Source organism: Drosophila takahashii, chromosome 2R (assembly GCF_030179915.1).
Source record: "Drosophila takahashii strain IR98-3 E-12201 chromosome 2R, DtakHiC1v2, whole genome shotgun sequence".
In the NCBI taxonomy this organism is placed as follows: domain Eukaryota; kingdom Metazoa; phylum Arthropoda; class Insecta; order Diptera; family Drosophilidae; genus Drosophila; species Drosophila takahashii.
Genome location: NC_091679.1, coordinates 25,883,543 through 25,902,476, shown reverse-complemented (window position 1 = coordinate 25,902,476; position 18,934 = coordinate 25,883,543). Strand labels below are relative to the sequence as shown.

The window sequence follows — 18,934 nt, the reverse complement described above, 5'->3', positions numbered from 1 at the left end:
CAACAGCAACAACAAATGGCCGGCATGGCATAGACAACATATTACGTATACGACACGAGTGCCGCCGCCGGTGCGTTGCTTTTTCCCAAAAGGCAAAGAGGCAAAAAGGCAACAGCCGCAACGCATGCGCTATGGTCAAGGCAAGTCTTGGCCTCGTAATCGATGAGTCCACTGCACATTTGGTCAATAAACGCATTTCTGTCATTTTTGCCTTCTTTTTACAGCTCCGCTGCTTGAAATTTATGGCGCGATTTGTGAGCCGCAAGTTGGCAACTAGCAACTTGCAACTTACACGTTGCACATTGCACGTTGCGCTTGCCAAATGCCATTTTCATTTTGACTTTGACATTAATTTGTGTGGCTGCCAGTTTGGCCGAAACCAGGAAGTGCTGCTCTTAGATGGAAAGAGCATTCATCATTCATCTTTCGATATGCAAAGGAGCCCCATTCCCCCGTCCCCGTCCATTGGGGCACCATTGTCATTGGTCCTCGAACTTCGAGCGGTCGGCTAACAAGCTGCAATCGATTTATGCGTGCAGAAATGATGATGCCACTGAGCCTGCGTGGAGATTGCTTTCGACCAGGTTGCTTATGGCTCTGCCATAGCTTTTCCCGGCCGAGACCCATGTCACATCATTATTTGTGCCACTGACTTCGGATTCGGTTATTTATGGGTCTCTGGGTGACACAACGGGCTTTCCTCTCTCTGTAACTATAGTTTTTCTTATTTTTCATTTTATTTTATTTGTACTTCCTAAGATTTTCCTTTTGGCTTTTCGTTTGTTTTGTTTGCGACAAAACCGCTTCAACGGTTTGGCTTATATCGGTAAATCACAAAATCTCCTTGGCCCCTAACAAGTGCGCAGTGGCAGCGGCAGAGGCAGAGGTTGGGGAGATGCGATGAGTTCAGTTGAGTTGAGTTGAGTTGCCAGCCTTTTGTGGCCGAAACGTAGACGAGGCGAGGGTTTATTAAATTTATGCAAATTTTATTTATAAAAGGCACTGGAGCCGGCGGTTGGCAGGGATTGCTGCGGACTCCGTCTCCCATCGATACTGCCAAACTCCTCCTCATGTTGTCAGCTGCAGCCTGAGCACGCTTCCTACGCCTCATGTGTGTGCTGAGCTGTGCACCGAAGGCATCTCCACATCTCCACTGTTCCACTCCTCCACTCGTCCTCTCGAATATTTTATGATTTTTGATTTAGTTTGAGAGTTGATTGGTTTTTAGAGACGTCAAAAACGTTGACATCGCTGACATGGCGCGGGCGTTGCAGCTCGATTGCCATGTCTTTATTACAATCAGCCGGCGGTGGGGCTCCGCTGATTGACTAAGGAGTTCCTCGATTTATATGCTAAAGAGCTCCGTTGCCGGGAATTGAATTGACAGGCCCAGCGAACTTGACTCAATCCGCGTTGACCCAGTAAGCGTTTCTAGCGGAGGGAGAAAAACACAGGGCCTAATTCAATTGCGGCTCATTAATCAGGCGGGGAGCCAGAGGCTAGAGTCTATAATTAGGCCAGGGCTTAGCTAAATGAAATAGTCAAGGGGCAACGCCCCAAGCCGCAGCTCGTTCCGATATTAAATATTAATTTTTAATTAGGCCTGCAACAGCGGAAACATCAAACATACCTGTCATAATTTTAATTGTTAACTGGGTCGAGCGGAGATCGAACCAACATTGATTAATATACGAGTTCCATTTGCAACCGCCAAACCCAAAATAACAACAATGATAGACCGACGATAAACAGAGCAATGTGTTGAAGAGATATTCATTAAAAATTCGCACAACAATGGGAAAATTGCTGGCCAGTCTGGTGAGGTTGATTTAAAAGGGGGAATTGGGGATGCAACAAACCCATAGGCAATACAACATCAGGTACAGCAGCAAAAAACGTGGGCGTGTGATTACAAAATAACAAGCTTAAAATGCGCATAAATAACAATCGAAGATTAAAAAAAACCAATACGTACAGCTGAAACACAATATATTTAAGAGTGGTAGGGCACTAGGATTAAAGCCATACTGTGGGCGTAGTAAATCCGGAGAGAAATAAACAAATATTTATTTTGGTATTTTTAATCCCAAAATAATTGCATTTAATAACAACAAATTGGAATATTCTTAGGCTAAATAAGAATTATCAATTCAAGAAAACAACTTTAAATTCGGGTTTCATTTAGATGCCAATAAACTTTGCCATGCAAAATACAGCTTAAACTAAGATCATTTTATTTATAGGCAACTGAAATTTAAATCTTTCTAGTGGGGTTTCATATGATGCAGTTTGTGAAAAAAGATATGTGTTTATACACATTAAATTAAATAAATAGCAGAATCAATAGCAAAATCAACAAAAAGCAAAGCTTAAAAGAAAAATTCATAACTAAATTAAATAAATAAAAAATAAAATAAAATAAATCTATTGAAATAAAACGCCTTTTATTTGAGAAGGTATTTAATGCCTATTAAATTATTTTTTATACATATTTTTCTGGTAGAAAAGATAAAAATGTAAAAAGCTTTTAAGTCGATAAAAAATTACACACACAATAGGTTTTTACATTAATAACAACAACTAAATAGAAAAAAGAAAAACTATATAAGTAACGAACACAAAATCAATCAATGGTTTCATTTGAAATTAAACTGCTTAAAAAATATATATAATGCGAATTTGGGAAAGAGATTCAATAAGTGCACTTCCGATTATTTCAAAAGCAAAACAAAAACATCGACATTGACCGTTTAAGTACTGAAAAAAAGATTGATAGAGTAGACAAATAGAAAACCATATAAACAAACAAACGCCAAATGTCAAATGCAGTCAGAAAAACATATTGATGGTCTGTAAAAATATGAAATGAAAACAAATCCAGAAAGACATAAAGATTGACGGAAAGATTGATCAGAAATGCAATTAAATGGACGGGGAAACTCGAAAACACGACACCACCATATCGACATCGATATCTTTGCTTGGCTTTGGCCCCTCAAAAGAACTTGACCACAAGTGAACGACCTTTTGGAAATCGTTTTCTCTGCCGGCGAGTGTCACGCCCCAACTGCCTCTCCAGTCTTTCTCTTTAACCCCATCTCGCCCTACCTAACTCTCAGGCACACGCCCACTCCCCGACTTGCCAATTTAACACCTTTCTATTCTGCGTTGCTGCCTTTTACTTGGCTCACGCGTCTCAGCGTTACATTTCAATTGTTTAACCCCAAAAATAAAAAGAAAAAAGATGAAGCGAAAAATTAACTTACAGCACTAATGTTTCACGCCGCATCGATATCCGTATCTATAACTCCATCTGCTTCTCCATCTGACACACTGCCCTTTGGCTCATCTTTAGATTTTTGGCTCTTAGTTTCGGTTCATTTACTTCCTCATTGTTTGTCGATGCTGCAAAGAGAAAGGCTTTGCAATTTCAATTTGTTTTGGCCGGGCTAATTACTTAAGCGATATGTGTGTGTTTGCAAGAGCAACGGCAACAGCAATTGGCCTAAAACAAAAGCAGCACGACACACACACCCTTTTTGGCCAATGGATGATTAATGGGTCGCGACAGCCCCCAAGGACAGGCCAACACTAGTCACTGAAACTCAAACTTTTAACTATAAAACAATGAAATAACTACAAAAATTTTATGTTTTTAAGAATAATTAAAGTTTAATAAACCTATCTTTGACTAAAAAGTATGTGGTTTCAACTTTGAAAAATGAATAAATAACAATCTAAAAGAATTAAAGAGAACAATCAATAATGAATAATTTTTTAAGGAATAATTATAAAATAATTATTTTATTAATGAAACTAATTTTATTGAAATTACTTTAATTAAAATTAACCATTTATCGTGTAATTTTAATAATTTTCGTTCGAAAATATTTACTAATTTAAACCAAAAATAGTTAGCTGAAAAGTAAGTTGATGACATAAACTAACCCATTTTTTAATGAATTGATATAACACCCCATTATTTTCCTGAGTGCATAAAGAGGCTCGGCCGGGCCAGGATCGGTCGTTTCGTTTCGATTCGGATCGTTCGTGGCTTAGTCACCTTGCCGGCATTTTGTCGCATTGAAAATATATAAATTCAAATTGTGTCAATTACGTCTCTGCCGCGGTCGCTGCCTGTCGCTTATCGTTGCCACATGGCAGCGGGGACTTTGTCCGTCCGTCCGATTGCCAGAATGTCCGACTGTCAGATTGTCGGACAGTCAGCCTTACTGTCTGACTGCCTGACTGGCTGACAAACTGCCGAGCTGCAGTTGGACTTGAGCGGCTTGGCTTGCTGCACTGCAGTCGTTGCGAGTTTGACAAACCTGCGGCGAGCCAGGCAACTTTTAGCCATGAGGCTAAAGCTACAACTGCGATAGTGCCTGACATGTCTGCAAGTTGTCAGTGGTGGCGTTGGTGGGGGAGAGGGTTGGCATTGGGCGGAATGGTGGCCGGTTTACCAGAGGGTTGCCCGAGTGGTACAGATTGTGGAAATTCCAAAGTCCAATGATAAACTTTATCAATTTGAAGAGCGAATTAAATTGTTACGTATTTATTTAATATTTATAAATAAATGTTAAATTTGCATTGCTCACGATATTACATTTTGTATTTAACCTTTCAAGTAATTTTAACTGAAGGCTGTTGATACTCCATAATATTAATAATAATATTAATTTTACCAGTAATGCATAGTAATAACGATAAGCGTAAAAATACTAGAATTTTAGTATGTGCATATCGATTTGATATAGGAGTGTTTTTTTATTATTGTGTATTGAGATTATAATAGCTTTTACGACAATATATAATATTTATAAAATTCAAAAAGAGATATAATAAATGATTTGGAAGAAAGATATAATTTCATATATGATAATTTTCATTTTTTCACCATAAATACAAGAGCGTCTAAGCTAACGAACAATGGAATAATATTTGAAAACTCCAATAACTTCCCCCCATCCAATCGGATGTGTTTGTTTTCGATTGCCCTGGGGAATACTTTTTGGTCTAATTGAGTTTATAGATTATGCAGCTTGATTTCGCTTTGTGAATGCGAGACCGGGGTTAATGTCATCCGCAGCTCGGGGCTGCGATCATGTAGAACAACGGCAGCAAGCATAAACCAAAGAGTAAAAGTTAAAGTGGCACGAAGTATGTCACGGAAATGACTTGGTTAAAATGCGTGCGAGAGCCCGCTGCTCCGGGGTGTGGATGGCCCGGCATCCATAAATGTATCTGCATTAATAAACCAAATAGAAATCGAAACGGAACGAATCGGGAGGCCTGCAGCGAACAACAGAGCCAAGCCATCGACATCCTTTAATGGCCAAGTTAGTCAGTCAGCCAGTTGTTGTTGTTCTTGCCACTTGAACATGCAGCGCAGAGCCCTGACTAAATGCAACTCTCAACGGGCCAAAGGACTAGACACGACAGCCACACCGCAACATCTGCAAAATGGGCAAAAAATAAGAACAGGCAATGGCAGGAACGGCAACAGCAATGAACGCATCGTCAAACATATAGACCAGGCTATGTGCTATAACTCATTAATATTAAATGCCTGTGCCGAGACAAGCCCCTCAGCCTCGGAAAAGGGGAAATGGGGCATCGGGGAATACATATGGCATAGTATGTGCTGAGACAGATGCCCGAGGAGATGGAGTTGGAGATGGAGTCGGAGCTCCCTGTCCCTATCCCTGTCCGTGGACTTGCCTTGACGTTCGCTTCGTTACAAAATTTATGCGCATTTTGTTTCAATTTCATACACACACGTGACTTGTAAATTATCCATTGATGTGGCAAAGGCAATGGGCGAAAAAAAAATAAAGCAGAAAAGCAAAGAAAATAAAGGCACCCAACACACATAATGGCATGAGGAATTTCGCATTTCGCATCGGGAGGCCACGGCCCAGACGCAGACTGCAGATTTGCCAGATCCTCTTGGCACCAATGATAATTTCTTGTGGCGACAAAGAAAAACGCACAGAAATGCCCTTGAAAATGGCTTAAGAATGGTTTGGAAAAATTAGTTAGTCAATGGAAGTGGCATATAACTTATTCGATCATTTTATGTCAGATCAAATCCTTACAGTGATTTTAATCTGCTATAATATTAAAAAAACCTTTTTAAGTATACAAATTAGAGATTATTTTATAATAATAAACGACAAGGCCCAATAGAACTACCCTTTTTCTCAGAGTATGCCGAATTCCGAAAGTCGCCCACGGGCAGAAAACTTTCAAGTGACACAGGAAACCAGAAGAAAGGGAACTGCTGTAAGTAAGATAAATTTCAGACGGCAACTGCAACAGAAATTATGTCATGAGGGCCGACCAAATAAAAACACACAAAATCCAGCCAAAGAAAGGAAAAGTTAAGCGAAAGAACGGTGACAGCACCCAGCGCATGCACAATAAAAACAAAATAAATATGTGAAAAAAAGTGAAAATGATGACACGTTATGGCCTTTGTGGCTGTTGTGTGAAAGTGTATGGAGCATGGAGTGTGTGTATCATAAATACGCATATTAGCCTCGTTTTATGTGGGGGACGCTTAACGCTTCCGTCGCTTCCACACCACCCCCCCCTTGCGCCACAAGATCTTTGTAGGAGGTCGCTCGCACACTGGGCTTTCCGCTTTTTTCCCTGTACTTTTGTCTCGCTGTCAACGGAGCATAGTTCTCAGGCTGTAATTAAGCTTAATTACCTATGTCAACACAGCACAGAGCAAGATGATTTTGACGGATTTCACTTGATGGGCACGCAGGAAATATTCAATCTGGGCTCCACTCCCAGAAACCCGACAGCAGAGGAAAGACATGTGAAGATGTGGATGTGTGTTGCCCTCATCTGTTTCTGTTTCGGTTTCTGTCTCTGTTTCGTTTCGGTAATTATTTGCATGCAACTCCAACTCGTGCAGGCCATTTTGTGGTCAGCACTAAGCCCTGGACTAGACCAAGACCCGCACTCAAATTACCCATATATACGTTCTGACCCGATCCGAACCGTAGGCACAGCTAAAAACACGTTAATAACTGAGATGCACTATGGAAAATGTGGAAATGATTCCTTAAATTGTGATAAGATTTTAAGATGTAAACATTTCCAACATTTTTTTTGCCTAATTCTGACAAAAAAAATGTTGAACATTTAAACTTGAAGCTTCCTTCAATTAAGATCAGAACTTAATCGTAATGGGTTTATCAAATCTTTCTAAAAATTTACCTCTTTGAAATAAAAATTTTAAAAATTTTCTTGCCCATTTCGGTCATAAATTTTCGTGAGTGTAGAACTCGTACGGGTTGTAAACTGAAGATTTCTGCTCATCTCTGCTCTTCTCGGTCTGCGGTTGATTTTTATGGTTTCATTAGTGGCACACACACTGACTCTTGGGCTCCGGCTAGCTGGGTCTTCTTGGCTTTCCTCCCGAGCTTATTCTTCTTCTTCTTCTGCGAGATTCGAGGCCTGGCATCTGCGCATGCGTAGTCAACTCCGTTGGCCCGACTCTGTGTCCACGTCTCTGGCCCGCTCGCCCTGCTTTGCGCTGATTGCGGCCTGAGAAAATTCTACTGACCCACAGAACTTTAACTTTTTGAGTGGCATTGTTCAATTTAGCTGCAGACAGCAACAACAGCAATAACGATGGCCATAGCAATAACAATACCAACACAACGGCAGACAACTAAGAAATTTCACAAGCCTGGCGGCCATTTTACATCCCAATATCAGGCTTTCGTAGCCAACCCCTCCCATTGCCGCTGTCTCTGCGGTTTTAAGGCTTTCTAGTCTTCGCTGGGCTGGAGTTTTGAATTTTTATTTAATGTCTGCCTGACTTGTTACATATGTAACGCTTATTAATTTTCAAGGGAGGGCAAAGGCACTTAAGAGGAGCAGGAAGATCAAGAGGTTTTTATGGAGAATTTTAGAGTTTTAGCCAGAAGAAAATCCAGACAGGGAAACTCAATGCACTAACAAGGAGAAATGTACCATGTCCAATATACCACGTCCAATTACTCAAAGAAAGAAAATTACCCTAAATTTTATCGATAATAAACTAAGATCAATTATTTTGTTCTTTGTGGGTTTTAAAATATAAAGAACTTAATATTTTGGAAAATGTGCTGATTGTTTTAAATACTAGGTTCCCAATAACTAAAGCCCTTTAAAGCTGAAGCTCACTCAACCTCCAGTAACTCAATGTCCGCCACTTTAGACCACAAATGGGAATTAAACGAAATGCAAATGGCTCGGAACGAAACCCGTCGCGACCTGTGCGACACATTTGAGCAGTCAATTTCAATAATTTCGGGAAACGCAAAGCAAAGGCTATAACGACTGCAGTGCCGTTTAGAAATTGCGGAAATTGGCTATCGAAATGGAAAACATTTTCATTATTCGCCAACCGCCTGGCTGTCCATAAACAAGCTGCGCCCAGGTGGGTGTATGTAGAAAATTTATGGCTGAAAACATAAATTCGTTGGTACGCCTGGCTGAAACATATTTTTGCTAGTTTTCGCGCGAATTGTCAAGCCGTTTGGTAATATTTTACATTTTTCCCAAGCACTCGACACGGTGACATTGCCATTGATTTATATACATATATGAAATCGGGTAAAGAAGTTGTCGATTTCCTTCCTGCTTCTTTATAATTAATTGAGGTTGCCTACAGCCCCCAGGCGTTTTTGTTTAATTTATTTCAACCTGGCCAGGACTAAGGTTCTTGACATCCATTCATTACCGAAATAAAACCAAAACCGAAAAAGTGCTCGAAAAAATGTGTTAAAAGGTGTGTTCAAGTTGGCGCACCGCACCTCGTGATTTATGCTATGCATTCAAATGCAATTTTTTCGGGGTGGCTATGCTCGGCCGATCCGTTTGGCAGCAGCCATAAATATGTCAATATAAGCAGTCCGACAACAGCCGCAGCAATAACGGAGAACAACGAAAACATTTCAATAAAAATCAAAATCAAAATCAATAGCGCAAAGCCAAAAAATACCGAGTGAAAAAAAAATGTAAACAAAATTCGAAATCATTCACCGGACGCTATCAATTTTTATAAGCCTTTGTTGTTGCTGCAAGGGTGCGGGGCCTGGGGATTGAGTAATCGGTTATCCAGGCTCTGCCATCGACCATGTCATTGCCAGCCAGTTTTTGTTTTTGGCTTCTCGTGTGTGCTTTGTTTTTGGCCTGCCCAGGTGTGCTGCAACACACGAACCCACAAAACGGAACAGACCCAATTTCGTTGCATGACTATGACACTGTTGAAGGTGCCCGTGCCCCAGCAGCCAGCAGCCGCCCCGAGCCACCGACAACAACAACCACATGGCTTCAGTTCAGCTGCCACATAGCGCATGACTCAGGTTCAAGTTGCCGCACAATCAAAATCGCCCGGGTGTCTGTCAGCCAGCTCAAATCAGCCAGCTCGCTCGGGCCATGTAAATGTAATATGCCGCATATTGGGCTCACCTGAAATATGCAAAAGATCCGCCGCAGAGGAAATGGCGGGGGCTAAGTCCATGGAGAGGAAAATGGATTTGCCTGCTAGGCAGCAGTGAATCGCACAAAAGTCTAACCAAAGAGGCAGAAGAAGCCATCAATAAAGAATCATGAACAGTGAGCTTTCTTATAAAATCACTTAGCTACACTTATATTTAGTTAAAAAAGGTTTTTTAAATTTATTAAATTAAAAATGCAAAGCTATCCTTCCCAAATAGATTTTTAAAATTAAAATAAAAAATGTATACAGTAAAAAAAATCCTATTGAGAGCCTACTGTACTCCGTCAGCCTGACCCACATCTGATTAATAAAACAAAATTGCTAACTAAATCAAGGCAAATTGGCCCAAAAGAAGCACATAGAAAAACAAAACAAGTTCGAGCGATTTGAAGGCGGCAAAGCGGGGTAACCTACATGGCCAACTGACTGAATGAGTGTCAAAGCTATTTTGCGCTAATTGCCTTTTACGATTATTTTCACATTTGGCCAACACAACACACAAAGCCAACTTGGACTCCTCCGAGTAACCCAACGTGACCCCTCCCCAGCCTCAGTCCACCGCACTCGTACTCCCATTAAGCCATACTTCTTGGCCCGAATGCTCGTGGCTCTTCCTGCAGGCCAAAAACACTTAAAAGCACGCATGAATACAGGGAGAAAAAAAATTAATCAGATACTAGGCAACAAACCAAACACGTCTTACAAGTAATAAACAATGTAAATTGTTGACAATTTTATATAGTTCAAAAAACATTTTGTTTGTTTTATGATACCATTTTTTTATAATTAAAAAAAAAAGATAAGATACTACTACTAATTTACAAAAAAAAATTTTTGCATAAAGGCTTAATTTTTTTGGGTTTTTGTCATTTTTAAATATTTTCTTATTAAATTGCTATATTTTTAAACCAGTTACTAAATATTTTGGATATAAACTTAAATTACGTCTAATAAATTTTAATTTTTATACCCTTGCAGAGGGTATTATGATTTCAGTCAGAAGTTTGCAACGCAGTGAAGGAGACGTTTCCGACCCCATAAAGTATATATATTCTTGATCAGCATCACTAGACGAGTCGATCTAGCCATGTCCGTCTGTCCGTCTGTCCGTCCGTCTGTCCGTCTGTCCGTCTGTCCGTCCGTTTCTACGCAAACTAGTCTCTCAGTTTTAAAGCTATCGGGATGAAACTTTCGTAGAAGTCGTATTTCTATTGCAGGTAGTATATATGTCGGAACCAACCGGATCGGACAACTATATCTTATAGCTTCCATAGAAAGGATCAAAAAAAAAAAACGTAAAAAAATTCTAGCTCCGATGTTTTTTTAAATTTTACCTTCTACTCTTGGGAATATTTTTTTCTATATATTTCTGAATTTCGGTTTTTTTGTTTTTTAAATCGGATCACTATATCATATAGCTGCCATAGGAACGGTCGAAAAATTAAATGGAAATTAATGGGAAAAAATTATATCTTTGTTGGTTTTTATTACATTCCCTTCTTCTCTGGGATATGACTATTTTGAAATATTTCCGAATTTCGATTTTAATGTTTAAAAGATCGAACTACTATATCATATAGCTGTGATAGAAACGATCGAAAAATTAATGTGAAATAATAAGAAATTTAACATTTTTGCGATTTGTAAATTAATAGAATTATCTGCAAGGGTATATAAGCTTCGGTTTGCCGAAGCTAGCTTCCTTTCTTGTTTTTTGTGAAACTTAAACTTAACAAATCTAATATTTAATCTTCAGTTTTTTCCTGTGTACACTGAAAGAAAGAAATGGGTAAGGTCGAGAGGGGCAATTTTGAGCCAAGAAGGTTGAGGTGGGGCATGCACGAATGCGTCGCATTACACACACAGATACTCAAGCTCGACGCTCACACTGAAGACCGTAGATATGTCTCTGCATCCATGGCACGCAACATATTCGCTTATTAAATTGAATTAAATTTTTCGTACGTTTTATTTGCGGCCCGCGACGTGAGAGAGTTATGCGGATGGGGTCGGGATGGGGAGGGAAAAATGTCGGTAGGAAGTGGGGTTCGCCTGCTGTGGGTTAATGTCAAAGATGGGCAAAAACACACACACACAATGCTAACCACTACCACAGCGAGCGAATGGCATTCCAGCTTAACTTTTGGTTATTACGCTCAATTATGGCTAACGGGCCAAAGAGCAAAAGAGAGTGGGCCCAAATAACTCATCCGCCAGGCGACAATAGAAAAGCCATAATTATATTTATTTCCGTGGGTGCATGACCCATTAACTAAATAAAATACTAATTAATTATGAGCGGGCATTTTGGTTTGGGGTGAAATTAACTCAGCTATGTAAGTGGGTACTTATCGCTTAAACAGATATAGTAATTAAATTTCCATTAGTTTCAGTTAGTCGGTTTGCTCTAAATAAATAAAGCAAAGCAATTAGCCATTCTAAAAAGTTAAACATCCTGTGGGCCAATTGACTTTTGAATTTAAATGAATTTAATATATAAATATGGATATTTATTAAGTTTTAGTTGTTTTAGAGCATTCGTCTTTTAATTTGCCAACATTTATAAGCTTTACTTAGTAAATGAATCATTTGATAAATGCTTATATCATATCTTTTTGGAAGAACATTTCTGGTTCTTGAACAACGAAAGCTAAGAAACCCAAGAAAACGTACTTCCTAGCACCAATCCTCCTCCCCTTCCTCCCAGGGTATGTTTAATAAATTAATTACCTTTTAAGCAGCCACAAACAAGCGATTTTCAGCATTGGCCTTTTGCTGGTGTGCAAATAGTTAATCATGCAGGCAACTCAGGTGGGAGATTGGTGTCTCATCTTGTCTATGGCATGTCTAAAAATAAATAAATATAAACAAAACGAAGAAGAATCTAAAGGCAGCATCAAGAACAAAAGGCAAACATGTTTTTCAGACAATCTTAATCGGTAATTGTCTGGCGAGCACTTGGCTCTTAATTGCCGACACAGAGCTCGATTGCCGAGTAACTTGGCTGGATTGATGTAACTATTAAACAATAAAATAACTTTGGAGTTGGAGAATTTACCAGACGAGGGGAGGGAGAGGGAGGGAGGGGTGGGGCAGCATGGGCCAATGTCAAGGCACGATCATCATTATCGGAAGGCCGGCAAGGTCAATGAAGTCATCGCAATTTCCAGCTGGAAAAGATTCTAACAAGCTTAATGGTCCGAGTGAGAGATGTTTAACCAAATCAATATACTTTCTGAAATTATAAATAAGGGATGAATATGCTACAAAATATTTCCCTATATCTATGTCTTTTTAAAGAAAGTCTATTAATTTTTATTACAAAACGATATAATGTTCTATTAATTAAACAACAATTTTGCAGCCTAAGAAAATATGTTTATTATGTTTCTTTCTCTCATTTAACTATTTTTTCCACTTAAACCTACCACATAAAAATTTAAAATAATTAAGACTCGTTCTCTACTTGGGTAATGTGTGCCAACATCTTCGAAATGCGCCACAAGTCCGAAATCCATAAATACCATCAGGCGTTTGGAGATATATTAAGCTGTGCGGCTCATGTCGGATCAAGTTGAAGGCGATCATTATTACTTAGAAGATCGCCAAGGTCAGTGAAGTCATCCGCTGTGGAGCCCCGGCTTCTAGCGGTCTTAATGGTTCATAAAGTATTCCCAATATAAGTTTCTCTTTTCCCGTTGATTTTTATCGCGGCCAGTTAATGGACATTTCAATTGCACGTTCGGGGCGTGAGTGGGGGCGTGGCCGGGGCTCTGTCAAGGAAGTGCAGCCGAGATTGAGCATTCAATAATATAATTGATTGCGGCTCAAAAAGTGTTTCGAGTGTGTGAGAAAACAAAGGAAAAATTCCTCGCCGGGGAAAGTTGGGAAATGGTATAATCGGAAGGAATGCAGCACGTGTCCGCAGCAGCTGACAGACGCCTGAGCATAAATAACAAATTGATTGGGCAAATAAACATATTTACTATTCGTCGTGACTGAGTGTCTGAGCCAATGCAATCAATATGTAAATTGGCTAATAAAAGCCCATGGCCAGAACGGCGGTACAGCCATATATCGCGATGATCATGATAATGATCGCCGAGATAATTATCGGCTTATCCCACACGTCTGGTAAGAACATAAAGCTAAGAGCTCCAAGCCAAGGTTGAAAGATTTTCGCCTATGTTATTTCTTCTATTTTTTTCTGTTTTGGTCAGCGGGGCAAGCAAACCCAATCTTTGTTTGCCGCAAACCGAAGAAGCTGCCAACCGACGATATTAGTCAAAGTTAAATAACTCGTTGTTGTGGATTTTTCACTTTCATCACGCTTGACGCTATAATTAAGCGAATGCGTAATATTTGCACAGTTTCTCTCCGCATTTAGGTTCGATGATTTGCCAAAAAGGCAGTCGATTGAGGGTCAAGTGCATGAAATTCGTTATGTTACACGATCGGACCACCAATCCAATATCTCGGGCCGATAATCACGATGATAATGCAATGTAAATCGTAATTAAAAGCAACAGTTGAGGGGCGGAGGTTGGGCAGATGTGCGGCGTGTCTCGGTTGTTAGCCAACTTGTGTTCTAGACCATGTTTTGTGTGCATTTGAAATTAATTTATGCCAGCATTCGTTCCGAGACATGACGAGCACCAACTGTAAGAACTTGGACTCCACGGAACTCCGTCTGCGGCCCAGACTCTGACTCAACTTGCACTGTGGGCTTAAGTTCGACTCGGGGAGTCGGAGTCAGAGTCGGAGTTAGTTGGTCGCATACATAAATAAATTAAAATTGCTAATGGCTTGCGGCCAGAGAAGAGAACTCTCTTCACCGCTGCAACGCCCATAATTAAAAGCAACAAGAAGTACAACGCCAAAAAAGCACAATAAAACCATGACCAGCTCAAGGGGAACACGAATGGTGGGTTTCGGTGGGGAAAACCGAAGATGGAAATGCCCTTGTGCAGCTATGGGAAATACTAATCTACATTATAAAGCATTCGGCTAAAATTAATTATTTATTAGAGTCCTTAAAATGTATATAAATATTTTATTTGTGAAAGTTAAAAAAATTAAAAAGTGCAATCTGGGTTTTCTTTTTTGAAGTTTTAAATATAAAGATTATTTGAGGTCCTAGAAATTCTAAAGAAATAAGCAGATAAAATAAGTATAATAATTCAGCTTTCTTAATTCTATAAAAAAAATGATAATTTTAATAAATATTTGTAATACAAAGTTTCAAATACCCTCAGCAAGGGTAAACCTAAAATAGGGTTCGGGGAACAATCTCAAAGCGGAGAATCCCAGGCATAAATCAATCAATTTATCGTCCGCAGGAGTAAAAGCAGAAGACTGCCACTTCCTACTCAGCCGGCAACTTATTGCGGAGGAGCATGCCCCTCCGTTTCTAAGCGAGTGGGTGCAACGAACCAGCTCACTCACCTCTAAGCCAAGTTGCGGATTGCCCGGGGCTCTCCCCCGCAGCCAAGCTTGTTTGCATACGCCGAAGACATCGCCCCAGAAGTTCCCTGGAAATTGCAACTTTGCCACAAATAACCCAAGCAAATCCCCAGCCACCTTGCCACCACCACCACCACTTCCCCGGTGGCCAACCGTAATTTGCTGTCTCTGCCGCTAAATGGAACTTGCCTCGTAATGTTCTATAATTCATTGCCGCTGGAAAAGTTTAGCCGAAATGGAAAAACATGGACATAAGTCAGCCGCGGCGACATGGAAAGAAATCTGGCTTAAATATGTGCGGAATAAAAAAGCCAATTGCGCCTGGCGAAAATAATAATTTCTCTATTCTATTATGATGGCCAAGACAACCAGCTTTTGGCCTAGCCAGCTACCGAGCTGAATGCAAAAAAGATCGGGCTGCAACTTCAGCAGGGGAGCGGCTAAGAAAATTGGCAATTGAAGTGCCAGCCATGTAATTAACACTTGGCAGCTGACACAGCGGCAATTCCAGCACGACCTCTTAATACTTTTGGCCTTCTATGCGGATTTCTTTTTTCTGGGCCATTATCAATTGGCAGCCAACAATTTTTTGGGGCGAAGCCATCGAAATGATTCCAATAATCCAGGGCACATAAATGTTTAGCATGAGCTTAGCTAAACGGCTGAGTTGGCTTTAGGAAACTTTGAATGAAGATGGAGAAATAAATTATTGCCACCAAATGCCAAGTTATCTTAAAAATAATTGGAGGTTTACAGCTACTTATCTTAAATCACTAAGACATTTGTTATAGAACTTTTGGCCATAAAACGTAGACAAATTAATATTGATTTTTATTTTTCAAAAAAAATTATTTTAATATATTTTCATTATGTCCATTTGTACTCTTATAGTTATTTCACTGTTCAAAAGTATTTTACATTTTATTAGATAACAGAAAAGGTCTATTAAAATCTGGAAACCCCTTTAAGGAAAAACTAATTTATCTTATTCTTTAGCAATATTAAAATATTTAAAAAGTACTTAAGATCGTGGGATAAAGTACCAGTATAAATGATTTCAGAGATCTATAAATTAAAGTTGTTACACTCAAAAAAAAATTTTAGAAAATCGCCTATGGATTTGCTTTACTGGCGATTTTTTTCTATATTTCTGGAATATTTCTTGAATTTAATGAATTTTGATTAATTGGAAGAAAATTTTCTTTACCAGTAGAAAATTTTTTTATTTTAAAGAAAAAAATCGCCAGTGAAGCAAATCCATAGGCGATTTTCTAAAATTCAGGGCGATTCATTTTCTGAGTGTAGTTTTTCGAGGATTCTCTGGATGGGCAAACAATGTGTTTGATGGCTTATTAAAGCCTTCGTCGGGTTCCCAGATGAACGCCAAATTGATGAAAGGCTTTCCATCACAGCTGTCCACTAAAACGTCGACGACACACACACTCTCATGGCGGCGATGCATCAAGTTTAAGGCTTTATCGATACCACTTACCCCCACCAGTCGTCCCCGGGCCCCAAAAAGCAATGCAATCGCCATTCTTAGTGCTCTTTTTCTGCACTTCTTTTCCACGCTTCGCTTGTGTCGACAGCAGCTTTTCATTAGACAATTTCCCGGGGGGATGGGAAACGGGGGGCGGAAAGGGGGCAGCAGATTTTCATTATGTCGAGTCGACACTAACAACAACTTTTACTTCCACGCTATCTCCTTCTCGCTCGACGCTAGCGTGTGGTACATTGTTAGCTTAATTGTTGTTGTTGTTCTGGCTGTTAGAATGTGCGCATTATTGAGTTACGTGCTCGGCGGCACAGCAGCAGCAACAAAAACAACAACTAGCAACTAGCAACATCAGCAGCAAGCAGCAACAATTGCAACTAGCAGTTGCAAGTTGGCACGTTTCTATTATTTAACTGTCAGCACAGCATCCCGGCTAAATGGTAACAACAACGCCGAGAGTTTCAGGCAACAACAGCCCCACTAATTGCCCGACAAAAATGTCTCGCACTTAGCATTAGTCTTCTTCATTTGCCAACACTTAATCGGCGGCGAAAATGAGCGGAAATCTGTTGCCACCAATCCGCAGGCGTGGCCGGGGTCTTGATCTCTGGTTCCGAGGGCTCTAAACCTTAATTCAAGCCCTAGACAGGCACCTACGACAAATGCATCAAAAGTTTGCCGCCGTAAAGCCCACGCTAAAACAAAATACAAATAAATACACAGGGAAAAAATAGCAACCCTTTTTTATTTTATTTGAGCATTATCAAAAGTTTTTATTATTACTATTACATTTTCATTTCGACTTTGTATAGTTTTTGTCAAGAAGGTTTTATATTTTTCATTTTTTATCAATACCATTTGTTCATATTTAATTTAAATTAATAAAATATTTTTCTCTGCAAGAAAAAACAATAAATAGGGCCGGCACAGCTGATATGCATATTAAGCATTTGAAAAGCCACTTCCCTGCTTTTAATACCCCTGTAAATTATGCAACCGCTGGGATCTCCCATCAGATAAAAAGTGCAATTGCAGGCTTAAAGCGATCACAATTTCCGAGGTTATTCATCTCAAAAGCAACAACGAGTCGGCTTACTCTTACGCTGATTGCAGATTTTGTAGCTGTTCATTATTCTGATTGAAGGCGGCCAATGAAAGTTTTTTGTTTTTTTATCCTCTCCCGCCCACGCTTGATTTCTTCCAGCTGTAATATTTCCCCGGGTCCTCGGCTGCCGTTTGCACTTAGTCCCTCTCGCTCTTATTAATTGGAAGTGCATAAGCAGGGACAGTGCGGTACGAAAATATATAGATTTGTAATTTTCAGATATTGAACAAAAATGAGATAAAAGGGATGGATTAATTATAATAAAAGGTCCCTTAAACTAATAACAATTGGATCCAATTCGATTTCCCAAGGCAACCATTAAACCCTTTAACAGTAATTATTTAAATATTTTCCATTTTTAGTTACATTTTTTGTATGATTCGCCCTGACAATAGGGTCATTCAAAAATATATCTTTCCGCCCAAATAGACTTCAATCATCAGTTTACAACCAAGTCATTAAACTAAAATTATGTTTATGCAACGCACTGCATGCCCATATGAATGGGTGAATATCTTGATGGCTTTTCGACGACATAACGGTAATTGCTTCCCGGTTTAAATAATTGAAGTTGCACGTGGGTTGCTTTTATACTTTTCTTGTTTAACCCTTTTTTTCGACGAATCGTTGAGAGAAATTTATTAATTATTTATTGCTGCAATCTCGACGGCGTTCGGTTTTCGGTTTTCGGCAATTCGTCGCCATTGTTCGCTGCATTCAAAGAGATTTCTCTATGAGCCAAGGCAAGGTCATCGCTATGAGCTTTAAACCTAACGGTCGCCTTAAAAACTTTTGTTTTGCATCTGTTGTACAGTATATATAAGTCTTTACAATAATACACGGGCACGAAGTCAGGGCGCACAATTCGATTCAAGGCTTAAACCGAGGAGAGCTATGCAAATAGAGCTGGCAAACCCAATAAATGGGCTTAGTGGGGAAGGGGCTATACTTATAGAGGGGCAGGGGGCGTGGCAAGGGCAGGGGTGGGCTGGCAGAAGGCGCCCACGCGCACTTATCAAACCGCTTTGTTCATCGAGCGCTTTTTGTTCGCTTTAAACAACTGTGACAACTTCTTTAATCAAAATCGTTTTCAAAGACCGGGGCGTGGCCATCCCCCTTCCCCTTCCCCATCTTTTGAATAAAATGTGTGTGGGCCAACTTTTGTCTCATTACAATTTTGACGCTCTGCCTGACAACATTTGATTTCTTGTTTCTACGCGAGTGCGTAAATCTTTGTGCTTATGTCATTTAGTTTAATGGGAATAGCAAATTATTTGATTCCGAATCTGACTCGCTGTCTGTCGATCAGTTCGATTATAATTATAGGCTGAAATTTATTTCCAGCTTGACAACTGCTGAAAGT

The 18,934-nt window shown here is 39.7% G+C and overlaps 3 protein-coding genes across 3 annotated transcripts in view; 2 read left to right on the top strand and 1 right to left on the bottom strand.

Annotated features, from left to right (window-relative positions):
• Positions 1 to 13,176, bottom strand: part of LOC108069072 (uncharacterized) — a 116,707-nt gene extending 103,531 nt beyond the window's left edge. Inside the window, exon 1 of the mRNA XM_017159021.3 lies at positions 13,173 to 13,176. The gene's annotated coding sequence lies outside the window, so the exon portion shown is untranslated. The remainder of the gene's footprint in view (positions 1 to 13,172) is intronic.
• LOC108069027 (uncharacterized) overlaps positions 1 to 18,934 on the top strand; it is a 90,897-nt gene that overhangs the window by 51,458 nt on the left and 20,505 nt on the right. The window lies entirely within an intron of this gene.
• Phb2 (prohibitin 2) overlaps positions 1 to 18,934 on the top strand; it is a 155,106-nt gene that overhangs the window by 123,270 nt on the left and 12,902 nt on the right. The gene's annotated exons all lie outside the window — the stretch shown is intronic.